General features: G+C 36.4%; 2 long non-coding RNA genes across 14 annotated transcripts in view; one reads left to right on the top strand and one right to left on the bottom strand.

Moving 5' to 3' along the window:
• Positions 1-20,641, bottom strand: part of LOC105842671 (uncharacterized) — a 40,783-nt gene that overhangs the window by 16,888 nt on the left and 3,254 nt on the right. The gene's annotated exons all lie outside the window — the stretch shown is intronic.
• LOC105842676 (uncharacterized) lies at positions 7,574-17,825 on the top strand. 3 transcript variants are annotated; one of them, XR_001140210.4, is made up of 4 exons: positions 8,077-8,213; positions 9,914-10,059; positions 10,140-10,289; positions 10,997-17,825. It is a non-coding gene; the product is annotated as an uncharacterized LOC105842676 (long non-coding RNA). The 3 variants fall into 3 exon arrangements; XR_009975266.1 differs by having other exon boundaries at positions 10,140-17,825; XR_009975267.1 differs by having other exon boundaries at positions 7,574-10,059; positions 10,140-17,825.

Here is a 20,641-nt window from a genome sequence, read left to right as displayed (position 1 = left end):
ACTACATTACACTCACACGCACTTACACACATCGACACAACACAACCAGATTCAAACTTATTCTGCAAGTTATCATTCGACAAAGTTAATCTACCTATTTAACTGTCTTACCTTAGTTGAACTACCTGTGTTCATTAATTATGTTCAAATTTTTTGGAAACATAATGTGTTTCTTTAATTGGCTCATGTTTGGAAAAACATCCTCTGTACCCTGTGTCTAGTTAAATGCTGTTGAAACATTGTTTATTAAATAAATAAATAAATAAATAAAACAACTGTCCATTGTACAACAAATTTTACTCCTTACGAACCAGTATTTGGTCATAAAGCAACCATACCGTCTTCCATCTATGATTCTGTAGGGTAACTATGTAGTTACACAGACAACCCTAATATCGATGTATAAAATTTTATACATCGATATTAGAAATTATATTATTTTTTAATATTGTCTATTTTTGTGACAAACATCCTTTATATATAGTTAGCAATGACGCACCGTGCGCAAGCGCTACGGGTGGCCCCCGCGCGCGCGCACATCACCCGCGTCTTCCTATCGATCGTGGCCGGCCAGTCCGTAACCTGTCTTGCCGTCGGATGCTTGTCGTATTTTACCTGCTAACCCGCTTCGCAGTGCTTACGCATAGTTTTGCTTAACGTTTAAGTTTAGCTTAAAGTTGAAGTTTATAAATTTGTTTCCTTTTCCTGTGTTTGGCTGTTTCATGATCTGTACTTAAATTTCTGTTCTACTCGTCATCTGTGAACTGTGTCTAACTTTCTCCTTCTAATAAACTTAAGTGAATGTAACATTGTAACGTAAACTGTCTATCATTTCTACGCTTACCATATTCGCTTTACTGGTGACCTAAATTAGAACACGATGGCAAACAAAGACGATAATAAAGATGGAGATTCGAACGTTAACCGTGTCGGCGTGCGGGTACCAGCTTTCTACCCGACAAAACCGGAATTGTGGTTTGCAGCTCTGGAAAGCCAGTTTGCCTTGGCAAAGGTGACACAGGATGAGACTAAGTACCAATACGCTATCTCACAGCTGGAGGCAAATTACGCAGAGATTGTGGAAGAAGTAATCACATCCCCCGCCGCAGCGGATAAGTACCAGCGCCTGAAAACCGTGCTGATAAAACGGCTCACGCAATCACGTGAACGCCAGGTCATGCAGCTGTTAAATCATGAAGAACTGGGGGATAGGAAGCCGTCAAATTTTCTGCGACACTTAAAGCAGCTCGCAGGTCCAGGTGTTCCCGATGACTTTATCCGGACCGTATGGACCAGTCGCCTTCCCAGCGATGTCCAAACTATCATCGCCTCCCAAAGTAAACTACAGCTGGAAGAGGTTTCGGAACTGGCAGACCAGATTATGGATATAGCGGCACCAGGTTTGCAGGTCGCAACAGCTTCCGCTTCATCCACAACGGGAGACCAGCAGATTGCGGCGCTCACTAAGCAGGTACAAGCTCTGTCAGCCAAGTTAGATCGAATGTCACGCCCGAGAGATAGATCGACGTATAGACGTCGTGGCCGTTCATCGTCTACCGGCACCAGGTCGCAGTCCAACTACCGGAAGTTTCCCACCTGCTGGTATCATATGAAGCATGGATCGAAGGCGCACAAATGCGTGAAACCTTGTGACTACGCGGGAAAAGAAACGGGCAGCCGGTAAGCACGGCCGTCGACTGCCCCAGTACCGGCCGTTTATTTGTGGTGGATAAAAGGACTAAAATACAGTTTTTAGTGAACACGGGAAGTGATTTCTGTGTTTTTCCTAAAACATTGATTAAAGAAAGACGTTTTAAAACCGGTTATGAACTCAGTGCGGCAAACGGTTCGATAATAAATACATATTACTTTGTACCCAACCTAGGCTTGCGCCGTGATTTCGCTTGGCGGTTTATAGTAGCCGACGTTACAAAGGCGATAATAGGGGTTGATTTTCTGTCACATTATAATCTTGTTGTAGATATTCGCAACCAACGCCTAATCGATGGTAGCACAATGCTAGCGTCCCCGGGTTTGCTTGGGTAATGTCCGGTAAGTCTGTGTATTATGACATACTAGCAAAATACCCCGAGATTACTCGTCCTCGTGGAATAAACACCACACCCCGTCACAATACTGTACAACACATACGCACTGTAGGGACACATTTAGCAGCGTATGCAGTTTTTTGCATCGCATGCATTTGGTCAGTCGTACATAGCCCACCGGACACGGCAGACACTGGTGAATATACGGAGTTAAAATTGCAATCAACTTGTTTCATTAGTAAAGAGCAGTTTACTCTTTACGCTTGCTAAACCGTACAGTAGTGACCCCGACTGACGGGCCGGGTGACGGCCACTGTTGTAAATTGGAATGAGCCCTCGTTGAGAACTATCGATTCTAATCATCCGTATGAACAATTATTGTCTAAATACCCAGATATTTGCAAACCGATTAATTGTAAAGACGTACCTAAACATTCAGTAATGCTTTTTATCGAGACAAGCGGCCGGCCGGTGTCAGCGCGCTCAAGGCCGCTCCCGCCCGACCGATATAAGAAAGTTAAGGCTGAGTTCACACTCATGCAGGAAATGAGCATATGTCGTCCATCTAATGGAGCATGGTTTATCTAGTTGTTTGTTGTGCGTTGCATGATTGTATCCAAAATAAACCGGATTGCGCGTGTTACGTACCCTAGTTACATGCATTTTGCTAATTCGCGATTTCGCAATTAGCAACCAGTGGCGTACGTGACTACAAATTGTCGACGCAGCAACCTCATTCCATGTTCATGGAAAAGTACGCGACTGGCGTCAAGTGCTGACACTGCAGCGTCGCTATGCCGCCCGGGCCGGGGCCCGCTGGCGCCACTTCGGTACTGACATCGTCCAAGTCCACTCAATAGCATCTTTGTTTAATTAATTGTAATAATTATAATTCTATAATAAATAAGTTAATAGAATTTTGTTTTTTTTTAAACTCTACGGCTGTAGTCTACATAATTCGCGGGATCTTTCGGGTCGCACGCACTTGTCAATCGCGGGAGTGAATTTCAATTTTGAGAATGAATTAATCAATTATTGCATCGGTGACTCTTACTACTGGCTTGCGATAGCGTTTCGGTATATTCCCGGTACCTAGAATGTTGTTTGTGTATGTTAGTACTTTTACTAAAATATTTTAAGTGACAGGTGTGTTTATTAAGTTACAACAATAACTAACATTTTGGTGGTAGTAAAATTTGGTGGTTTATGTTCATTTGGTTAACATAAAATGTCGGACCTAATTAAAAAAAAGAGTAAAATATGGAATCACTTTTCCATAATAAACAAAGATAAGGCAAAGTGTGAGTACTGCTCTAAACTCATTAGCTTTTCTGGAAGCGCTACCGGTAATTTAATGAGACACATGAAAAAAATGCATGGGACTGTACCTATTGACTTACCTTCCAATATGTACCTACCAACGGTACCAACAGGTAATTCCCAAATTCAGCCTACCAGCCTACCAAACAGCGCCGAATCCGATGATGCAGGAATAATGCCTAGTACATCAAGTGTGTCCACATCAGTGTCTTTCATGTGTGACAAAACTACACCAGTTGCCACAACTATTTGCCATACCGTGCAGTCAAAGCTACAGACAAAAATCCATAATTTCGCTGTGGCTACGAGACCATTGCCGCTTGGCAAGGCAAAACAGCTTGACGAACTTATAATTAAATTTATAGTCAAGGGTTATCATTCATTTTCCATAGTTGAAGAGGAGGAATTTAAAAATATCTTTAGATCCATATTGCCTACAAAAACATTGCCTTCTCGAAAAACAATATCTTCCAGTTTAATAACTAAACTATATAATAATACAAAGGTATTGCAGCTGATTGCTGAAGCAGATGCTATATGTCTTACTACAGACGGCTGGACATCGATCTCTAACGTAAGTTATATGGCTTGACAGCTCATTTTATAAGTGAAGGTGAAGGTACTACTCTTAAATCAGTCCTTCTGGGCTGCACTCAGTTTTATGAGCGACATACATCTGAGAATTTATACAACTTCTTACAAAACGAGGTGACTGATTGGAGTATTTCGCATAAAATGGCGGGAATAATCACTGACAATGCATCCAATATAGTTGCAGCCGTTCACTTGACAACCTGGCGACATTTTCCATGCTTCGCCCATACCGTGAATCTTGTGGTTCAACATAGTTTGGACACTATAAACGGTCAATTAGATAACATAAAGGCAATAGTACAACATTTCAAACATAGTTCCTCAGCAGCTAGCAGATTGCACGCCATGCAACTTCCAATGGATTTGCCTCCACTTAAATTAAAACAAAGTGTAGTCACCAAATGGAATTCAACTTACGACATGTTAGACCGAATACTAAAAATAAAAGATGCAGTTGTTAGTACCCTCGCCATAGAACAACCCCGACTTAACACTATCGCCTGATGACTGGACGCTTCTAACAAATTGTGTCGAAGTTTTAAAAATATTTTACGACGTGACTGTTGAAATGAGAACACATCCAAAATATAAGTCAGTAAACAAAAAAATATATATTAAAATCATCATCATTTTCGGTCGATTCAAACACCATAATTTTACCGCGGTAATTCTGTGCCGCCCATGTCGCCACGCGGCATAAATGTCATAATTGTTGTAAGTTGATTGTTGTGTCAAGTTAACTAATTAAATCTTATAAAATCTAATTATTACCATAGAAAAGTACCGTACAGAAAAGCTTATTATAAATATTGTGTCATTCATATTATAGGTATAACACCGAAACTGCACCTGACTAAGTATATTTCCAAACCGAATGTAGCCACGTGATTTCACAGGTGCTCCACGAATATTGTTGCGTTTTGGAAATATTGCACGAAGAATTTTAAGCAGCCACTTTTTGATAATAAAATTTTACTATTAAATGATAATAAATCTTAAAAATAATAATTGTATAGTTACTTTTTATAGCAATACAAATTACGAAAAAAATAAAAACTGTCCTTTGTGGATTCTTACACATAGTCCTTATTCTCGTTCTAACGTGAGAACGAGATCGATCGCGCAATCCTTCGGTCATTTTTATATTAAATAGATACATACGAACTGTGACCGAAATGATTAAAATGATCGAATCTTTATAACCCGATCACTATACGAATGGGTCACGATCGACCCGAGTCATGAAAAACGATTGACCGAAACAGGTCTAGTCGAAATCTTACTATGACAAACGCGCAAAGCCAGCGAAATACAAAATAAGCGATATGGTATATGTGAAAAACCATCTAAAATTCTATTCGCCTCGAAGGCTCCGTCGGCAGGGCGTCCTTGGGGTGAGCTGCGCTGTCTGTTTGCAGTGTTGACCGCGATAACCCCTCTACCTCATCCAAGTTCTGATCTCGTAGAAGGTTCTGCCCCCGGCCCAAAAAAAAAAGGCTTGGATGTCGCTTGATCCGAAGAATCAAACTATAATTGATCTGACAGCTCGTCTGCTAGATGAGGAGGCTAGTTTTAATGTAGAAGAAGAGAATGAAACTGCATTAATAGTGGCAAAACAAAGTATGAAGAAGAAAATTATCACAGAATTAAAAGAAAAATTAAATGAGTCTAATGAGAAGTCACATCGATTTATATGTACAACTGTGAGAAACGTGGCCATTATGCAAAAACAAAAACAGAAACAACAAGAAGAAAATAATATGTTAGTATTCAATGTAGCAAATACAGATTTAAAATATTGTGATGACGATTCAAAATGGATATTAGACAGCGGTGCCTCAGCTCACATGTGTTATAAACGTGAATATTTTGCTGAATTGTATGAGTATACAGGATCTCCACTGAAACTGGGAAACCAAGAAGCTATACAAGTAATTGGTCAAGGAAATGTATTGATAGACTAGTGTGTCAATGGACAGTGGGAGACATGTATCCTGAAAAATGTTCTTTATGTAACAAAGTTGAGAAGAAACCTATTTTCTGAAGGAGTAGTAGCAAGACAAGGTTATAACATTTTGAACGTCTAGGGCCTTTAATGTCAATGAAATACAGATAATGTGTAAAAATTATGTAATTACTGGTGTTGACTTGTCAAACTGTGACAAGTTTGTGTGTCAGGGTTGTGGTTATTGAAAGCATGCTCGTCAACCATTCAATAAAGAATAAATTTGATGTGTCAAACTGCTTCAGGAAATATAATACAATAATTAAAAATAAGTTCTCACATAGTGTACGCATATTGCACATTGACAATGGTGGAAAATACATAAGCAAAGACTTTAAAGAATATTTTGATTGTGAGGGTATTTCTCATGAGCTCACTGCCCCTTACACACCTGCACAAAATGACCGGGCAGAACGAGAAATTAGGACAATTGTCGAAAGTGCTCGTTCCATGCTTTATGCTCGTAAAGTACCACTCAATCTTTGGGCAGAAGAAGTAAATTGTGCTGCATATTTGCTGAACCGCCTGTCTTCAAGTCAGACACCAAATATTACACCTATAGAGTTGTGGAGTGGTGTTAAACCTAGTCTAGATCATGTCCGAGCGTTTGGATGCGAAGGATATGTTCATGTGCCAGATCAGTTGAGAAAGAAGCTTCATAGTAAAAGTTGTAAAATGATGTTAGTTGGATATGATAATTCAAAGTATAGAATGTATGTTCCAATTACAAAAAGAATTACAATATCAAGGAATGTTATTTTCAATGAACAGAAAAGACTTGAAATTAAACGGAATGAAGCTCAAATTTTTATATTGAATGATACTAAACAAAATACTGAAGAGGAGATAGATAACACTGAGTTGACTGAAAGTGATGACAGCTCACATAATACCATTGATGAAAATGCTGAGACCTATGAACTTTCATAAGAAATTGACCTTACGGACATGGATCGTTCAAATATTAATTTGCGACCACGTAGAAATAACGTTTTTGAGGCAAATTTAATGGAATTGGATGTACCTCGCAGTTACATGAAGCGATTAATAGAAAACAGAGTGACTTGTGGCTTGTGGCCATAAATGAAGAATATGAAGCTCATCGTACTAATAACACCTGGAGTTTTGCGAATAATGAAGACCAGAGAACTATAACACCCAAATGGGTTTTCAATATTAAAAGAACCAAAGATGGTAAAGTAAAAAGATATAAAGCTCGTCTTTGTGCCCGCGGTTTCACACAAATTGAAAATATAGATTTTAATGAAATCTTTTCACCTACTACAAGGTATGAGTCAATAAGAATACTGTTGTCTATCTGTGCTGAATATAGAAGAGTATATTTTTATGGTAGTTCCATATGGAGTGAACGCACCAGCAAATAAAATATGCAAATTGAATAAATCCAAATATGGCTTAAAACAGGCATCTCGTTGCTGGAATCAAAAGTTTACTGATTTTCTGTTAAAAGTTTGGTTTTGTTCAATTGCGGGCAGACAATTGTGTATTTGTTGGTAATTTTAATGGTATTAGGCTTTTTTAATATTATATGTCGATAATGCTCTAATAACGTCACAATCCAATTCAATATTGGATCAAATTGTTAGTTTTTTTTTTATTGCTTAGATGGTTGGACGAGCTCACAGGCCACCTGGTGTTAAGTGGTTACCGAAGCCCATAGACATCTACAACGTAAATGCGCCACCCACCTTGAGATACAAGTTCTAAGGTCTCAAGTATAGTTACAACGGCTGCCCCACCCTTCAAACCGAAACGCATTACTGCTTCACGGCAGAAATAAGCAGGGCGGTGGTACCTACCCGCGCGGACTCACAAGAGATCCTACCACCAGTGTAAGTACACTGTAGTAACAGCGTAGTTATTTAAAGCAGAGTTTTTTTTAAATCAGTTGTAACGCTGGAAAAATTAATTTAGATTTTTTTTTAAATTAACGCCATCTAGTATAAGTGGCGCAGTGTGGGGAAATAAAATAATTTTAATACACTAATTAGTTCACTCACTCAACGCTGCATGTCGTGACTGTACGATCTTGTCTATTGTTCGAAGACGAGGTTTGCACATCACTAGCATGCAGAATCTTCGAGAACCGTCAGACTATTACTATAAAAGGACAAGTCACTTTGTCCAAGTCCTTTTTCTATCAACATCTCTCGAGCTGCAAGGTTATTCTTAAGCATTTGCCTAAGTCAATTTAATAGTTCCTTGGTGTCGTGTATTAAACCAGGGTAAGTGTTTTATAATTTATTCTCCACACTGTGTCCACAAACTGTAATTAAATAGAATTTAACATCATATATGTCATATATATCATATGTATGTATAAACGAGCATTTTATTATGTCTGGCCAAGAGAAATTACTATGCATAGACATAATACTCAAAAAGATATGTAATAAAACAAACAAAAAAATAATTATATGCGGAGATTTCAACATATGGGGGGAATATCAGTAAAGGTTTTGAAGTCTGTAATAGACATTATTGCTTCTCATCTTGTTAGTATTTTTAATGATTGTATTAAGTGTGGTGTATTTCCTGACTTAATGAAACATAGTTAAGTGATTCCTCTTTTTAAATCTGGTAGTACTGATGACCCCTCTAACTATAGACCTATTTCAGTACTCCCTACGTTGAGTAAAATCTTTGAAAAAATTATTTTGACACAACTTTTAGAACATTTTAATTCAAATAACCTGCTTCATAATAAACAATTCGGATTTACAAGGGGTCGCTCTACAACTCTCTATCTACGACTACCAAATTTACGCTCTATCAACGACTACCAAATTTATCGTGTCTGGACTGGAGTCCACGAAGGTTAGAGTCAGGCATGAAGTAAATGTATTATCACGATGGAACAACTACATTTTACCTATAAAAGCCTACGTGATGACGAAGCCCTTGTCTAACATACATTCAGGCACAAGATTAATGACTAATGACAAATTAATGAATTACTTGCTGATGATGGAACACAATGGCACTTCATCCCGGCCTACTCTCCAAATTTTGGAAATTTATGGGAGACGGGTGTGAAGTCTATTAAGCACCATCTACGAAGAATCCTTAACACTAACCTTACCTATGAAGAGCTTACAACGGTTCTTTTTTTTTTTTATTACTGGTGGCCCGGAGACCTTTCCAGTTTCACCAGAACAGGTGGGCGAGCAAAGGTCATTTTTGATAACTGAAGCCCCTGTAACTGTGCCTGATGTGAACCTGAAAGACGCTAAAATAAGCAACCTGACACGTTGGAAATACACATAAAAACTGGTCCAGATGGCAAAAAGAATACTTGACGCGGCTGCAACAAAGACCGAAATGGTTAAAACGCGAAGACGAATTCAAGATAGGAGACATTGTCCTCATAAAACAGAACAATTTGCCACCAGGAAAGTGGCTTATGGAACGAATAACCGACAAGCATCCTGGCCCTGACGGTCTTACCAGAGTCTATAGTGTAAAGAGTGGTGATCATATAACAAGGTGATGCGTAACCAAACTATGTGCGTTGCCCATACAAATAGATTAGTGCTATATAGTTGTTAACGTTTGTTATTTTACTATTGTTCTTTGTATAAATTCTTTCTGACCGCACCATATACCGATACTTTAGTGATTGTTGTAGAAGCAAATCAAAACATGTGATTACCTATAAAATTTGTTGATTTTACTTAATTTGAAAGGACTTCAGTTGTCCTTTGGTGGGCGGTTTATGGTGATTCTGTTTTGCGATTTTGAACTTAAAAACGTAGTCTCATTTAACTTTACGATTAAGCGGTAGTTGTCAATATACATTTACGAAGGAAAGATGTGTTTCTCTAACTGATCCGCCGGCACAAGCCAAACTGAACCTTACGACCTCACCACCACCATGTAAAACTGAATTATTTCAACAATTTCTCCGAGCGAATTACATTTCTAGTATATGGAATAACGCAAATGAAAAACTACCAACCATTTTAACTCCCGAACGCAACGGGTGGAGGCTAGAAGAAAACCAATATCACTTTCATTGGTTTGATGGTGACCAATTACCTGGAGACATTAGTAAATTCCTTAAAAATTCAGGTACTATACTTTGACTTAAGTTTTAAATTTATTTTATTTATAATTTTATGTTTTTGAATTCTTTAAGCTGTTTTTTGCAGAAGACGCTGCCAGCAACGACAACATCACTGATGACGACGAGGATGACTTGCATGGACAATATCGTGATTGGATGAACGATGAAAATTCCAATGAGTGTCATGATTGCGATGATTAAAAGATAAACAAATATTTGCTGTAATTAATCATAGGTAAATATTTTTTTCTTAAAATTTTTCTAACTGGTATCTTTTTTACAATAAAATAAAGATAATTCCTTATAAAACAAAATGGCTCCTCATATATTCACTATCCCAAATACATGCAATAAATAAACTCACTTTAATTATAATTCATATATATATTAATTCACAACTTACTATTGAAGCTCATCCCTGATTAGAAAAAGAGATTTGAAAAGATTCGAAATGGATCAAAGAAATTAAAAAAGATTCAACTTGACAAATATATAGATATACATTTTGCATGGGTTGAATCTTTTTAAACCTTTTTTTTAATAAGGGATCTTATTGAAATAAGGATGCAAAAATCTTGAATTGAAATTAGTAAGTATTTTCTATATATTTCAATTTTTTACTCTGAAACGCATGTGCATAGTACTCTTGCGCTCGCTCTCCCGGCTGAATAATTATTGTGTTTAGCGGATGTTTGGTCACTCGAATTTGTCTGACTGATGAAATACAACTTTGTAATAGTTACTTGAATAAGATATTTAAAAGTCATACATGAAAAAATAAGTAAAGTTCATAATTTTTTTATCGAGCTTTAAAGCGTCTGACAAAAGCTCTGGTCCATGAAAAGTGTCTGACACTTAATAATTCTAGTTTAGAATAATATTCTACAAAATATATATAAAAATCAGCCATACAAATTTAAGTTAGATAACTCATATTTTTAGTTACCTTTCTCACCTGGTACCTGCCCAGGTGTCACAGGGCAAGCTCCACAAGTTCCCTACTTGGTATTTAAAGTATACTAGACGCCACTAAGTCGTGAAGGTTTCATCCATGTGAAAATAAGTTATGTCAGAACATTCTGGGATCTTGGACTATTGTGTGTTGTCTTCATTTTGAAAAGTCGGTGATTATTTATAAACCTCAATTACGACCTGACGCTTTGCCTACAAAGCTGCTGCCATCTCTATCAACTACTTCAAGTGCCAGTACTGAACCAGAATCCAAAGAAGTATCGACACAAACCAAATATTCAAATATTAATATACTATCAGCCATTACCGTCAAAGGCGTTGATACAAAATCGGAGTCGATACAGACATCTCATAATAGTCAAACTGAACAAACTCAGACATCAACTGCACTTTCATCTAATACACCAAGGAAAAGAAGACTTAGTAAAGAATTGAAAGTGTCGGAACTAAAAAGAAGAACACTTGAGAATGATTTGGGTAAAATAAAGCAAGAAGTTCAATCAAAAGATTTTTTATTTTACCTATACACTGACCTTTATAATGTTTTAGATGTATTAATTTATATTTGTATTAATTAATACCAATTTATATTTTTTTTTTTATTAACCATACAATTTTAAATCAATCAATATTAATTAAATCAATAAAATAGACACAAATAGTTATTTATGTCGATTTAATTTTATCGAATAGGCAGCCCTGCGATTCCTGTGGGATCGCGCGGTGCGAAGCAATCGCAATTGTAGGCTTGGGTATTTAGGCACATTTTAGCATGCAGCGGTTGCTGACGCGAAAGAGTATGCTATTATAGCAGTAGGTATTGGTAATTTTCTACCGAGTGAAGTATCTGTTTTTTATTTAGTAATCTGTGGTATAACGCCCTGCGATGGGGCTGCCTCGTTCTGCAGCGCATCGGGCATGTTTGCGGAGGCGCATACCGACGATTTCTATGCCATAATAAGAAAGCGATGCGCGTCCTTGTTCTGCAAAGTAGGAGTTAGCTCCAACCGCGTCCTGGCCATGATATTTTCGAGATTAGACCTTTTCTCAATTATTGTAAAGAGGTATGTTGTTCTTTTCTTTTGTTACTATGTCCTTACTAACACATTTTTAAGAAATCACTGTTACTAACATTAATATGGATTAATATTATTAGAAATAAATGAATTTGATAATATATTTAATTACACCATTTTTATACTAGTAAAATGGGTAAAAATATGTCGAAAGAGGAGATCGTCGTTGCCCAGAACGGAACAAACGCAAACCTACAAGATTCTACCTGGCATAATTATTTTAGTAGGTTCATACTCGGAATTTTAGTGATGGGCACAATTGTATACTGCCGTGTATGCCGACGCTGTACCCTTCAAGCGAAGAAATGGTTAAATAGGCATATGCAAATTATCCATGCGCAGACTATAGAGACCATGCAATCGGCGAGAGGAAGCATGCGTAAAAGCAGACCAGAGACCAGCACCGCAAAAGCCACTACTAAAATTGATATCATTTAAATAATGCGCAAACGCGTTTTCAGGTTTTAAGGCATACTGGACATTTCGACAGCAAATCAAACGATTTTTACGTGTAATTTTAGTAAGTGTACTTATCTGTCTGTATGTTTATGTTAACTGTCATGTTAATCTATATATTCTGGTTCAGGTTCTGACCTCGCAGGATGTTCGGCCCGAAAAAAAAGGGGGTAAAAAACATCAAGATAAAAGGGAGAGAAAAACGTGGAGGCCCGAAACACCCTTCTATCATCATCGGCATCTTGCTGATTTCAACCCAGTCAACAACAACTGGATCACCCTGACGTGTTGTCTTTCCCCTGTCTGTCAAGGATTATCCCCATGGATCACAATGGGTTCTTTTCGGAGAGGATGTTCCCCAGCTGTTTGAGTCATCCGGTTTGCCCTTTCAAGGATACAGAAATCAGACAACTCATTTATGTCATCACCTGATTAGTGTGTCATTTGCGTCATCCCTCTGGATATCATCTCATAAAACATTATTAATTGCTTATTTATCTATACTAATATTATAAAGAGAAAAGATTTGATTGTTTGTTCGTTTGCATTGAATATGCTCCAAACTACTGAACCGATTTGAAAAATTCTTTCACTCTTTGGAAGTTACACTATCTTCGGGAAAAACTCTTTCTGCTGATGTTGCGAATCCCGGCTGCCCGTTGGGGCTTAAGCAATACACCACTTATGAGGATTTGGCCAACTTTTGCACCTGGACACGGCTTAAGAATAATACCACTACAGACCCTGCGTCTGTGGCACGTCCAAAATTTGGACGCTTCTAACAATTGGGTATAAAACAATGTGAATAGATGTGGAAGTAATTATTACAAATATATATATTCATATTTCAATCGGTTTACAGTACAGGTAGCAAGTTTGAAAGAATGTTGTGAAGAGGCTGGGGTTTAATAAAAAAAACTGCTTGATTATTCTTAAGTCTGCTTAAGGCTTGCTTTAACTCCAGCATTAGAACGTGTTTTGCAGTTATATAATCCACTACGTTCATATTTTTTAAACCTTGACTAACGTCCTACAATTTTGAAGAATTTCTTTCAAAGCGATATGTCAGAACCATTTTATTCACAATCAGGCGTTGTTTCATAAAATTACTCTACAAAATTGAAGGAGATAAAATTTCAGCAGCAGAAGTTTGTACTATATTAAACGATTTCATACTGCAATGTAAATCAAAATTTAATGATGGATTTTAACCATTAATTCTAAGGAATAAACTGACCGTTTTGGAAGATTCCAATCCCGGATTAAAAAATGAATTTTTAAAAGAAGTTATTTTTTTTATAAAATTTGCTATGAATATATCGAAGAATGGATAGTGAACTTTAGAACATTAAATGTTTCAAATGGACCCTTCTAAATAGTAAAATTGAATGGAAAGAAGTTTCTTCAGCAATCGAATTTGTAATGAAGGAAGTAAAAGATATTGCTATTAATAACAATTTTCTCTTTGAAGAAATTCGAAAAGTAAATTTATATTTAAATGAAGAAAATTTGAAGAAAAGGAACGATGAGAAAATACAACTTGACAAAAGATGGGTAGAAATCTTTCGGCATTTTGAGTAGAACATATCCCACATCCCAAATTTAAAAGTTTTAATAGAAATTTCCTTATGTCGTCCAGGCACTAATGCTGCTGTTGAAAGGGCATTTTTACTAGGGAACGATTATTAGAGCATTGAGAAGTCGCAACTTTCTGTAAAAACATTATCTGCCGTCTTAACAGTCAAATTTAATATGCAAAATGAAAGTTGTTCGGATGTGGCTAGATTATTATTAGACGAACATTCTCATTTAGCAAAAAAAATCCACTCCGAAGAAAAATATGCTTTTAAAAGAAAATAAAGTTTTTATCGTTTTTTCTTCTTTTTTTTTTTCACCTATGAAATACTTGAAAAGTGTACTCTTTTGGAACAAAAAATAGTTGGTCATCTTATCTATACCGATGAAAAAATGTTCACGATTGAAGAACACTACAATAAGTAAAGGATAATGTGTACGCTCACAGTTCTGAAGAAGCTGCTCAAGTGGTCGGAAAAGTACAACGTGGTCATCATCCTGCATCAGTGATGGTTTGGTCGGGCGTGTCTTATCAAGGAGTCAAAAAACTACATTTTGAAAAAGGAGTGAAAACTTCAGCCAAAGTGAATCAAGATTTAGTCTTGGATCATGTTGTGAAACCTCTCAGCAATATACTTTTTAAAAACATACCGTGGACTTTCCAGCAGGTCTCTGCACCTGGTCACTGTTGAATGTAGATTCTTTGTTACGTTTAATCTATGACAACTTCGAATCTATGTCTCTCTGCATTAAAGATGGCGAACACAAACTGATGTCTGATTTACATAATTCACCCTAACAAACGCTTCCACTGCGCTTTCGGCCCATAAATGGATATAAAAAGAAGTACAGAGTGTTAATTAATAATAATACAACAAAAAAAAACTCGAACAAACTCTGGAAACAAAAAAAAAATGGCACGTGAACGCGAAGTATTACCGCGACTCGAAGGCGTAGATGGTGATAATTTCGGTAATTGGAAATTTCGATTAAAATTAATTATGGAAGAAAGGGGTGTGTGGAGCATTATAGATAGCGACATACAAAACAGAAGAATCTAAGAAACTCGATACTAAGGCTAGAAGCCTTATCAGGACCAGTGACTACACCAACATCTCAAGGTGAAATATATTACCAAACCATAATTGATGATTACTCACATTTCACTGAAGTATATCATATATATATTAAAACAAAAAAGTGAAGCTACAGACATATTAATAGATTACATACGCAGAATTGAAAGACAGACTGGAAACAAAGTGAAGAAAATTAGATGTGACAACGGTGGAGAATTCAAAAATCATAAAATGTTGGGATATAGTAGGCGAAATGGAATAATACTTCAATTTACACAGCCATACTCACCGCAGTCCAACGGAATTGCAGAAAGAATGAATAGGACAATATACAATAAAGCAAGGACTATACTAAATGAGACAAGACTACCAAAACATCTATGGGGTGAAGCTGTATATCAAATAAACAGATGTCCATCATCAGCAATAAAGAATAAAGTACCTGCAGCAATAATGTTTAGAAAATTGGACTTATCAAAACTGCGAGTATTCGGTTCAAAAGTATGGGTGACTAATGTACCAAAGCAAGAGAAATTTGAAAATAGAGCAAAAGAAATGAGAATGGTTGGATATACACCAATTGGATGGAGACTATGGGATCCTAAAGAAAATATAATAGTATGCTTAAGAGATGTAAGATTTGATGAAAATGACTTAAAATATGAAGAGAATAAACTAAAGCAAACTGAAATAGAAGAAACTGTTATCTACAAGGATAAAGAAGAAGAAACTCACCTAGAAGATGAAGAGAAAATATTAAGAGAAGATGAAAATAAAGAAAGAAAGAGTGAGAGATGTGAAGAGAAAGAGCAATAGATAGAAATTGAAAGAAATACTTATCAGAAAAGATCTGGAAGACAAATACAAAAACCAAAAGCATTAGAAGAGTATGATTTAAGTATTGCTTACTGTTTGTGTACAGGAGAACCTACTAAATATCAAGAAGCAGTACAAGTCAAAGAATGGCGACAAGCTATAAATAAAGAACTTGATTCACTTAATAAATTGAAAACATGGGAAGAAACAGAACTACCAAAAGGACAAAAAGCTATAGATACCAAGTGGATATTTAGAATGAAAGAAGATGGAACAAAGAAAGCAACAACAAGGACAAGAGGGATACTATGCACCAGTAGCAAGAATGTCAACAATACGAATTATGCTAAGTCATGCAATACAAGAGGGACTTCCAATAAAACAAATGGATGTTCCTACGGCATTTCTGAATGGAGAACTAAAAGATAATGTTTACATAAAATGCCCTGAAGGTGTAAAACCGAAAAGTAAAATATTAAAACTAAAAAAGTCACTATTTCGACTCAAAGAAGCACCAAGATGCTGGAATGACAAATTTAATCAATTTATGACAAACAACGAATTTACTCAATCAAAACATGATTTTTGTTTATACAATAACAAAGACGCATGGATACTCATATTTGTTGATGATATTTTACTACTAGGAAATCAGAGTATACTAGAAAAATTGAAAACAGAATCCAAAATCAAAGATTTAGGTGAAGTGAAAAACTACTTAGGATTGGAAATATCAAGGAGTAACGATAAAATGGAAATAAGACAAACAGAAATGATATAAAGAATTATAGAAAAGTTTAACATGCAAGAAAGTAAAGGAATAAATACTCCAATGGCATTTCCATTACAGTGCAGAAAAAGATGAAAATATTGATGTACCATACAAAGAACTTATTGGTTCATTACTTTTTATAGCAATGAACACTAGACCAGATATCTGTTATCCAGTATCATATCTGAGTAGATTTATGGACAACCCAACAACATCTTTGTGGAAAGCTGCAAAGATAGTACTTCGATATTTAAAATGCACACAAAATAAACCTTAATATACAGAAAAACAGAAGAAAGAAAATTACTTGCATATGCAGACGCAGACTGGGCAGCTGACAAAGTAGACAGAAAAAGCACCAGTGGCTGTGCTATATACTACTGTAATAATCTGATTCAATGGTTTTCAGCCTGCAGTATCACTATCTACAGCAGAAGCTGAGTATGTTGCAGCCGCACAAGCTACTACAGAATTAATTAATTTAAGAGGGATTATTCATGATTTGACATCAACATCGGATATTACCACACAACTACTACTGGATAATCAAAGTGCTATAAAGTTAATTAAAAGTTTTGACAATGGAAAGAGATCAAAACACATTGATATTAAAGTTCATTTTATTAAAGATATAGTAAATAAAAAATTACTAACAGTTGATTATATTCCTACTGACAAAAATGTTTCAGACTTATTCACAAAGGCATTACCAAAAATAAAACATGATGATTTTGTAAGCATATTAAATTTATTGTAAAAGAAACAATCATTTAGTTAGCATATTATTAAGATAAGATTTGTAACCAACTAGAATTGTAATATTTGTTTTTTTTTTTAAATTAGCTGAGTTATGTGTTCAATTGTATATTAAACTAAACTGTTACATATAATATGTGAGATTTTGCAATTTTAGACTTTATGAAACTCTAAATTGAGGGGGAATGTTGAATGTAGATTCTTTGTTACGTTTTATCTATGACAACTTCGAATCTATTTCTCTCTGCATTAAAGATGGCGAACACAAACTGATGTTTGATTTACATAATTCACCCTAACAGTCACAAGGCACGAACTACCCAAGCCTGGCTTGAAACCAACGTTCCGGACTTTATAAGAGATGCAGACTGGCTCTCATCTAGCCCAAACCTTAACCCTTTAGACTTCAAATTATGGTCAGGTTTAGAGAATATGCCTGCTCTAAACGACAGGGCGACATTGAGTCTCCTAAAAAAATCTTTGGACCAAGCAGTGGCGAAATTTCCCTTGGAAACAATGCGTAGATCCATAGGTTCGTGGTCAAACAGATTAAAGGCCTATATAAATCCAAAGGTGGCCAATTTGAATAGAACATTTTTATAATTTTTTTGTTGAGACTAAATATGTGGGTATAAATTTCAATAATATTACATTACTTCATTTAACAAAAATGCTTTTACATTTGTAGCAGAACTTTACTGGATCTTAGATAGCTGATATCACCCAAAGATAACACAAACAAAGAAATTGAAAGAAGAATTGCAAACAGTTGTAAGGAGGTATTGGGGTCTAAGGGAAGTAATGAAAAACAAAAACCTTAATTTAGCAACAAAGGGAAAATTATTTATATTTGAATCTTAATGTAAGGAAGCCAAACGTGGACCACAACAAAAAATATAACCAATAAAATTATTATTTGCCAACGAGCACTGAAGAGAAACATGATAGGTGTAGAAAGGTTAGAGGCATTTGAAAACTGGCAAACGGAGTTACCGAAAGTAAAGAAGCACCAAATAAGTGAACAATTTTAATTTTGTAAAATACATACGTATCAGTGCAGCAGTTTATGAAACATAATTGTATATCTATTATGCGAATAAAAGGCTTTATTATTATTATTATGTACAGAGTTATTCTCGTATTTTTATGAATTTCGGTAAAGACTGAAAAGCACGGGCCTAAGCCAAGTGAAGTTCATTTTCAGTTTTAATATCGTCTGATGTTTCGTCCTGTAAAAACTTCTAAACATTCCGGCACGTATTTAAAGATGTGGCTTTTTGCATGGTAAAAAATACTTTTTTGGGTAAATCTAATAGCTTGATGGAGTGGTGAAGGTCCTTTGGTATGACACCAGTGCTGGAAAGCACTAGCGGCACAATATAAACTTTATTCATTTCCCAAACTTTAGTAATTTCTTCCTTTAATTCTGTATAATTATGTATTTTTTTAGTTGTTTTTTTCTGCATATTATGGGTGTTAGGAACTGCTATGACTGCTGAGAAATTGTTCGAGATGATACATTCATCTCGTTTTTCCCATCGCACCGCCCGCCGCCGGAGTAGAGTTCATCCATACTACCTGGAGCCACTGCGGTCATCCACAGTGCGTTTCCAGAGGTCTTTTTTGCCACGTACCATCCGACTATGAAATGAGCTCCCCTCCACGGTGTTTCCCGAGCGTTATGACATGTTCCTTCTTCAATGTGCCCTTCTTCAAACGAGGCTTGTGGAGAGTATTAAGCGGTAGGCAGCGGCTTGGCTCTGCCCCTGGCATTGCTGAAGTCCATGGGCGACGGTAACCACTCACCATCAGGTGAGCCGTATGCTCGTCTGACTACAAGGGCAATAAAAAAAAATTAGTAAGTACATAAGCTCACAGCCCATCTAGTGTTAACGTTAATGCACTGCAGTCAGAATGTTAATCAATCATTATGTTGTCTAGACTCTAGAGGACAACAAACAAGAATAGACACATCGTGGGTTGTAGATCTAGAAAGAGTACAAATGGAAACTAGGGCGAACTACTGGCTCATGCAGCTTTCATTTCAGCAAAGGCTGCTTGTACGCCAGGTGCGCATCTTCAAGCTGAGACATAGAGTATGGTTAGACTGCCGGCAAAAAGTTTAGGACCGCACTTAAACAACAAAATTATCAATCTATTGTAATATAATCCCATAAGAAAAATAAAAGAAACGCACATCAGCATATTCTATTGTTAATATCGAACATTTAAAGAAATCCTTATTTTGTTTACTTTCATGTTATTGGACAATAAGCATCTATTATTGTCAAACACCGACCAACGCTGCGCTAGGGCCAGGTGGTAGAGTCATAATATTATAATAATATTTCTGTGATGTACTCATTACTAATAGTTTTGCTTTTGTTTCACTTTGATGAATAAGTAGGAAATAATCTGTTCTGTAGGTTCTGAAAATACGTGATTCTGACTTCTTATTACCTGAGTTTAATTGGGTTTGTTCACAAACAATCTCAATTGGTGTAAGCTTGTGGTTTCTACAGTGAAGACATCTTAAAATGGGAAAAACACACGAAATCAACCGTGAAGTGCGTTCTGCCAGCGTTGTTTTACACAATGAAGTCAAACGTTTAAGATCGTCCACGCTCGGGAAGGCTATCACGTCTGATGAAGATAATTTCATTATTGATACCAACAAGAGAAATATACACTAGAAATCCGCTCTGAAGTAAACAAAACTCGTGTTAAACTTTTATCATTTACTACAGTAAAACGGCGACTGAGAGATGCGAAGCTGTATGATCGCGTCGCCGTTTGAAAACCTCTGCTAAGGCCACAAAACAAGATAAAACGGATGCAGCGGACTCTTGCCCATCGAGATTGAACTGAAGATTTTTAAAAAGTTCTTTGACCCGATGAATCCAAGTTTGAACTATTCGGTTCAAAACGAAGAATTTACGTTCGACAGTGCCCAAAATGATGCCAGACTGTGTAGTCCATACGATCAAGCATGATGGTGGCTCAATTATAGTCTAGGATTGCTTCTCTAGTCAAGGAACTGACGATTGGAACGTAATTGAAGGAATTTTGAAAAAAGTACAGACAG

The sequence above is a fragment of the Bombyx mori genome, chromosome 16, assembly GCF_030269925.1.
Source record: "Bombyx mori chromosome 16, ASM3026992v2".
Taxonomy (NCBI): domain Eukaryota; kingdom Metazoa; phylum Arthropoda; class Insecta; order Lepidoptera; family Bombycidae; genus Bombyx; species Bombyx mori.
Note: the sequence above shows the minus strand (reverse complement) of the source record. Positions and strands in the feature narration are given on the sequence as shown.